The sequence below is a fragment of the Rhodnius prolixus genome, unplaced genomic scaffold (assembly GCF_049639745.1).
Source record: "Rhodnius prolixus isolate KJV_2025 unplaced genomic scaffold, Rpr scaffold_37, whole genome shotgun sequence".
Lineage (NCBI taxonomy): Eukaryota > Metazoa > Arthropoda > Insecta > Hemiptera > Reduviidae > Rhodnius > Rhodnius prolixus.
The window spans coordinates 482251-488999 of record NW_027411587.1 but is presented as its reverse complement, the minus strand read 5'-3'; the positions used below and the strand labels follow the sequence as shown (position 1 = coordinate 488999).

Sequence of the window (6749 nt, the reverse complement as noted above, 5' to 3'; positions counted from 1 at the left end):
TTTCGAAACTAATTTTTCTTTTTTATTTTTTTACTTTTTCCAATCGTATTTACTTCTTGATTTTCAAAATAGATCAACCCAACATTTACAATCTAGGATTGCCTTTAATATTAACTATCAAATGCAGTAACCGCAGCCTGACAGTGAAATTAAGAGACTATTTCCACTTTTTCCTAAGGTTTTCTTTTTTATTCCTTCCACTCTTGCAGCTATTTCTAACCTTTTTTCATGTTTTCCTTTTTATTCTTTTTTTCTTTAAATTAAACGCTTTTTAACAATAAATTTGTACAAACATCTTCAACAGTTTATTTTTATTTTTGAAAATTAATTCTTTCATTCTGTTGATTGATCGCTATCGAGTTTTTTTGAACTTTCCTTTTCTATTTCTTTTTTTTAATGAGATGAAAAGAAGAATAAATAAGATTCTTTTTTTTAAATTTATATTTTTTTTTTATACAGCAAACAAATTAAACATTTTATAAAAAACAAACAACATGCAATTTGAAGTAAAAATTCTAACATTACATTGTGAAATTAATGTGCATATTACGTACAGTAACTACATAATACTTGTTTTATTGTTTCTTCACAAAAATTTCCTAGGATAGATGATTTACGTCTACTTCACTTGGGCTTCTATTGATGAACAGTTTTGCAGGCAGTACTCCAGTATCAGAGGTATTTAATCTGAAAATACACCTTCTGTACAATCAACAATATTTACATATGTATTTAAAATAATTAGTTTTTATTGAGTGTAGCTGGAATTAAGAACCCAGAAAAAAAAAGTATAACTGATTATGTATTCATAAAAATTAAATAAATGTGAATAAATGAAAGTATAAAACATTTTTTAAAGAACCTAACCCTTTCTTTCAAAGAAAATGAAATATATTTTCAAAAAACATACTTATTATTTATCAATAAGATTACTCTGATTGAACAATACAACAACAAACATGCTACTAATATAATCATTTTTTAATTATTTTTATTTCTTTAAACAGAAGAGAAATAGTTCTGTGATTGGAAAATATAACAGAATTTCAATCAAATTAAAACTTTTTTTCAACTACAAACACAAAAATTAATATGAAAAAAGTTTTAGTTTATGTAGTATTATTCTGAACGTAGTAAATAATAGATAAGAATACTCGAAGAACAGTACAACAGTTAGAGAATCGAGTTTAGTTTATTATCAAAATAGAATGGATGCGAATTAGCTCATAAATAAGGTCGTACTTGCTGGAAGAATAGAAGGATCCTTCAAAATAATGAAATGGGTTATAATAGCAGAAGACAACACGCCACATCTGCCTATTTGAGATACTTGACTTAATTGTTGCAAAAAGTTCTGTTTTGATGAAGTAAAAAGACCAATCAAATTATACAATGAAATATTCTGAATGTGCAATCTGTACAACACTAATGTTTATGACTTAATAAATCACTTCAGTAAACCAATTTGATCGCTAAAAACCCCTAAGATAATTAAGAATCATTAAAAGTGTAAGCACATCCACTTTTTTGAAAAAAAAAAATGTAAATTTAAGTTCATGTACCTTCTGGATAGTTTGAATTTAGGCAAATCATTGCACTTACTAGGTATCTAATCTATTACCGTATACTTTATTATTTATCTTAAGATAATACGACATAAATCTTAACTGAGAAACTTACATGCTGTAAGCTGAAAACATGTACTTACTGTTGCTGTAGTAGTTAAAATGTGTTACAATGGATAAAATGTTATCAACCCAGCCATTTGTTTGAATTGAACTAGTTCAGAATTACCATTAGAATTTTGAAAGAACGCTGAAAACAAAAATAAAAATTATATAAACTATTTATTTATAAAATTGTTTTTATTGTAATTTACAAATATTTAGAAAAAAAAAAACTTTTCAATAAGTTAGAATTTAAAAATTACTGGTGCGAACCTTGCAAAAGCCAAGGTCCATAATTCTAGGACATTAATAACCTTTAAATTATTAATTTAAATTTCACGGAAAATACTCTCCCCATTAAATGAGAGAAATGTGAATATTTACGTGGAAGTTCATAATTCCCAAATAAATAATCAATAATTAGCAATTTACTTTTACAGTAATAAAGGCGACCAAAAATTATTAACATGTTACGAACTAAATCTACCTACTTATGAACGTTGAATCATTTTTATGAAACAAAAAAAAAAAGAAGACTAAAATCAACTTTTTAAGTTACATGGGTACACTTAAAATACATCTACTATCCAACTGTCTTGGAAACATGTCAATTTCATAAACACTTCTAATCACATCAACTCGTAATTAAAAATAAAAGTATACATAAAAATGTTTCTTACCTGCAAGAAAAACAAATTTTTTAATCTCCTAGGAAGTAATCGATTAATGCAAATAGAAAATACAATCAGTTTTCTAAGCTATGTAAACTTCTCACTGCTTAGTTACACCAGCATCAACTAAAACTATCAATCATAAATAAATAAAAAACATCAAATTATGAGGTAAACAGTGAATTTTTAACATGGAAATTTTTTTAGAGGAAAACTTCTTTTTAAAATAATGACGATATAAAAAGTTTATCAGCGTGGGTGAAGAACATTTAATAAATAAAGTGAATTATTACTGTTGCTACAGGATAAAGAGAATATTTGGACAAGACTGTATGACTGTTTCACCCCATGCCGTACCGTACTGTTGTTTCGTTTGGAGGTTATTCAATGTTTATTTTAATAGTGTCAAAGTACATGTTCATGCTACCTAGCGGTAATCACTGAAACTAGTTCCTGTTTTTTACATTTTTCTAGTTTATGCTATTGCCGCTAGATAACATTGGCATCACCTTAATACCTCTATTTCATTTCTTTTCCTAATTTTAAAGTAAGAACTGAATGTACAGAATTTCTAATAAGGTTGCCCAATTTGTTTAATTTAAATATAAGGACTTCAATTTCTGATTTATAATTTGATTTAAATAGAGCAAATACCAAGATAATAAATTCCACTCTCTTCACAAGCTGTGTATAATAGAACCAACCAATCTTGTGAAACTATTTTATAATTATGGGACAATAATATTGGTAAAACAAGAGAGGAAAATTCTTAATAAATCCCTATAAGATGTATTGATATTTCACTATTTACAAACTAAAATTTCCATAAGTAAATCAATAAAAACTATTTTTATAAGAAGTCGAAGATGTGGAGTAAAAGGTTGTCAATAAATCTAACGTTGTACCTCTGCCATGCCAATCCATTGTATCCATCAATCAACAATAAGGCTTCAAACTTCTGCAATTACTTTATGCTATTATGAAAATAGATTGAAGGTGATAATAGATTGGCTAAAAGTTGACTTCGTACTTAAATGCACTGCTGTCAAACTTTTATCGGATGAGAATATCACTTACTACTTACAAAAAACTTCACTCAGCTCGATACCGAAAATTTAAGATTTACTATTAATTTTGCCTTACCATTACCATAGGAAGACTTCGCAGAAGTCCTTTCTAGAACAAAGCGTCTCAACCTATCTTTCAGATTATTCAACATAGCGTTTTACATGTATTTACTTTTTAAATCTGTCCAATATTCACTCAAAACCAGCAGTAATTAAAGTGAGCAATGAAGAATTCCAAACGAAATTTGTTTTTTCAGCTCTTGATGGATTGCTCTTATTGAAGACTACAATAACTACTAACAGATTACTGAAACAAAACAACATTTACAATGAAATAATTAAGATGCTCCAGATTACAATACAATATCCAGAAATAAATTTAGTTTAGTGGTCGCACTAATAAATACACCAACGAATTCTGGTGGGAGCATTCACAAATTTCTCTTATCTCAACTTATGTATTTATTAAATTTTCTTTATATATACTGTTTTTACTAAAATATAATATGAAACCATAAAATCGAGAAAACAGGATTTTGCTAGATAATGGATAAAAGAAATATGTAGGTCATTATGAATGGTAAGATCAATGCGAACCGAAGAGAATTTACTATTAAGCTAAAGATTTTTGATTAGAGAGACTGGATTCACTGACGATTGGAAAAGTAGTACCCCATGATTTCCGTGATAATTACAGAATGCTCCAGTAGCAGCAGCTATAGCAGTCTCTAAATGATTAAAGAGTTTTTTGCATCTGCCGTAAAGGCTAAAAAGAAGTTAAATGCAGAGTTTGGTTCCTTTCTTTTCGGTCTAGTGTGAGGGATCTTTAGTCGAGAAACAGTTATGTGAAGGAGTAGGAATCTTGCATTTCTCCGCGTTTATTTTACATTCTTCTCAAGCGAACTGATATGAGTCTAAAACGGACAGTGGGCGGCAAAATTATCAAGATTTGGTAAAAAAATTGTGGCTCTTACGTTCGCAAAGGTACACAGTCCTATATTAGGGCATTGCGGAATAATAAATAGACGGGGACCGAGAACTGAGCCTTGAGGAACGCCAGCAGAATGTATAGGATTAGGTAAATCTATGGTTGACAAAGTTGTCCTTGTTCCTTACTCCGCAAACTCCGACTTCTTACTCTTTCCACGACAGGACATCTTTGTAATATCCAGGGCAATCACAAAGGTTCAGCTTAAGGAAGCGAACAGAAGGCGACAGAAAAACATTTCATTACAAGCTCTAGATCGTAATGATTTAATGAAAGTACGTTATTAAATAAACAAATTTGAACTTTCTTTGAATTTTCATTATTGATTTTCTTCGCACACCATACTTGCCGATTAGTAAAAACATTTATCGAAAACAAATTTTTCCCTTGAAAACTGAATAACTAAATTTACTTGATCGTAACACTTTGTTATTAATATGGGTAATAAAAATCGAGTGCTTGGTGGATATTAAAGTAAATATGAGAAAAGGACAACTGATAAAGATAAGCAAAATACCTTAAGAAGCCGATGAAAAGAGAAAGGTCTTGTTCACATAACACTTGCTCCAGCAAGTAATTCTCATTCTACTCCTGCTCGTTGGCACTACTACCCTATTCATTCCTGTTATAATATAGACAAAAACTATTAGCAGCGAAATGCAGAACTATTAACTTCATATCAGATCTATCTACGAACCTATTCGATCCAATACTTCAGCTGACCTGCCGAAATTACCATCATATATAAATACCAAAGTTTCGATATACAGGGTGACCAGAGTTATATGCTCCACCCACTTTTTTTTAAACGGCGGGAAATTTCGAAAAAATAAAAAACACGTATTTAATCATTTTTAGTCTAGTTTATTTTCAGTGATTGACCCATTTTTTTAAACCCCTGTATCTCGAGATACAGCATCCAACTTTTGTTTTTCAAATGGAACGTTATATTTTTTGTTGCATATTTTTATAGTATTTGAGCTCCTGGAAAAAACAAAAAAAATAATTTTGATATCGGTTAGGTAATTTAAAATATGAAAAACAAATTTCAGTTTATTGTCAAAATTACGTTATTTTTTTTAAAGAATCTGTTCAAACTGGGCACAATCAACGGATAGGCAAGCCAAAACTCTGGACTCCCACGCTTTGCTCGTAGCAGCTCTTATGGTGGCAAAGTCAAGATCTAGGCAGGCTAGAGTTATTCGACTTCAGGTTGGTTTTTCTACAAACCTTTGGTGTGGAGTTTTAGGAAATCAACTAATCGGACCATACTTCTACAGAGAGAACTTAATTGGTGAAAGATATCCAACTTTTTTAAAGAGACATTTTGGCAGTTCTGCTTGAAGATGTTCCTCCACAACGTCGGCTAGATATGTATTTTCAACAAGATGGTTACTCGGCACATAATGCGAGAGTTGTTCAAGGTAACCTGGACAGAAATTTTCATGAAAAGTGCTTAGGGACTCTTTGTCCCATCCAATGGCCACCTCGATCTCCGGACTTATCCCAAATGGACTATTTTTTGCGGGGAAATCTAAAAAATAAAGTGTACAGTATCCTTAATCTTGTGGCTTCAGTCGATAATCTGAAACGTCGAATAACTCTAGCCTGCCTAGATCTTGACTTTGCCACCATAAGAGCTGCTACAAGCAAAGCGTGGGAGTCCAGAATTTTGGCTTGCCTATCCGTTGATTGTGCCCAGTTTGAACAGATTCTTTAAAAAAAATAACGTAATTTTGACAGTAAACTGAAATTTGTTTTTCATATTTTAAATTACCATAACTTTTGAAAAACCTAACCGATTTCAAAATTATTTTTTTTGTTTTTTCCAGGAGCTCAAATACTATAAAAATATGCAACAAAAAATATAACGTTCCATTTGAAAAACAAAAGTTGGATGCTGTATCTCGAGATACAGGGGTTTAAAAAAATGGGTCAATCACTGAAAATAAACTAGACTAAAAATGATTAAATACGTGTTTTTATTTTTTCGAAATTTCCCGCCGTTTAAAAAAAAAGTGGGTGGAGCATATAACTCTGGTCACCCTGTATTTATACTTCAGCTGACGTGCCGAAATCACCATCACGTATAAACACCAATGTTTCGATATATTTAACAACTTTTTTTTTCAAGTCATAAAATTTATAATATGTGCATATAGTCACCTTATTTTTCTTATATTGACAATATTATAAACAACAATAACAAAAATATAAAGATACGATAATTGTAATTATAATTAATACTTCATTAATCAGTAACTAATACTTCTGAAAATCGTAAAATGAGCAGGAACAAAAGTTAAAACAGTTGAAGTATCTACGGCGGGAACTAAAAAAATGAATGATTTTAAAA

General features: G+C 30.1%; 1 long non-coding RNA gene across 3 annotated transcripts; it reads right to left on the bottom strand.

Annotated features, from left to right (window-relative positions):
* Nucleotides 1-423: 423 nt before the first annotated feature.
* On the bottom strand, nt 424-5208 carry LOC141448459 (uncharacterized). Of its 3 annotated transcripts, XR_012455038.1 has the most exons (5): nt 5091-5208; nt 4911-5015; nt 2348-2470; nt 1709-1815; nt 424-687 (listed from the first exon to the last, which is right to left on the bottom strand). It is a non-coding gene; the product is annotated as an uncharacterized lncRNA (long non-coding RNA). The 3 variants fall into 3 exon arrangements; XR_012455037.1 differs by lacking the exon at nt 5091-5208 and having other exon boundaries at nt 4911-5078; XR_012455036.1 differs by lacking the exons at nt 4911-5015; nt 5091-5208 and having other exon boundaries at nt 2348-3445.
* Nucleotides 5209-6749: the final 1541 nt, after the last annotated feature.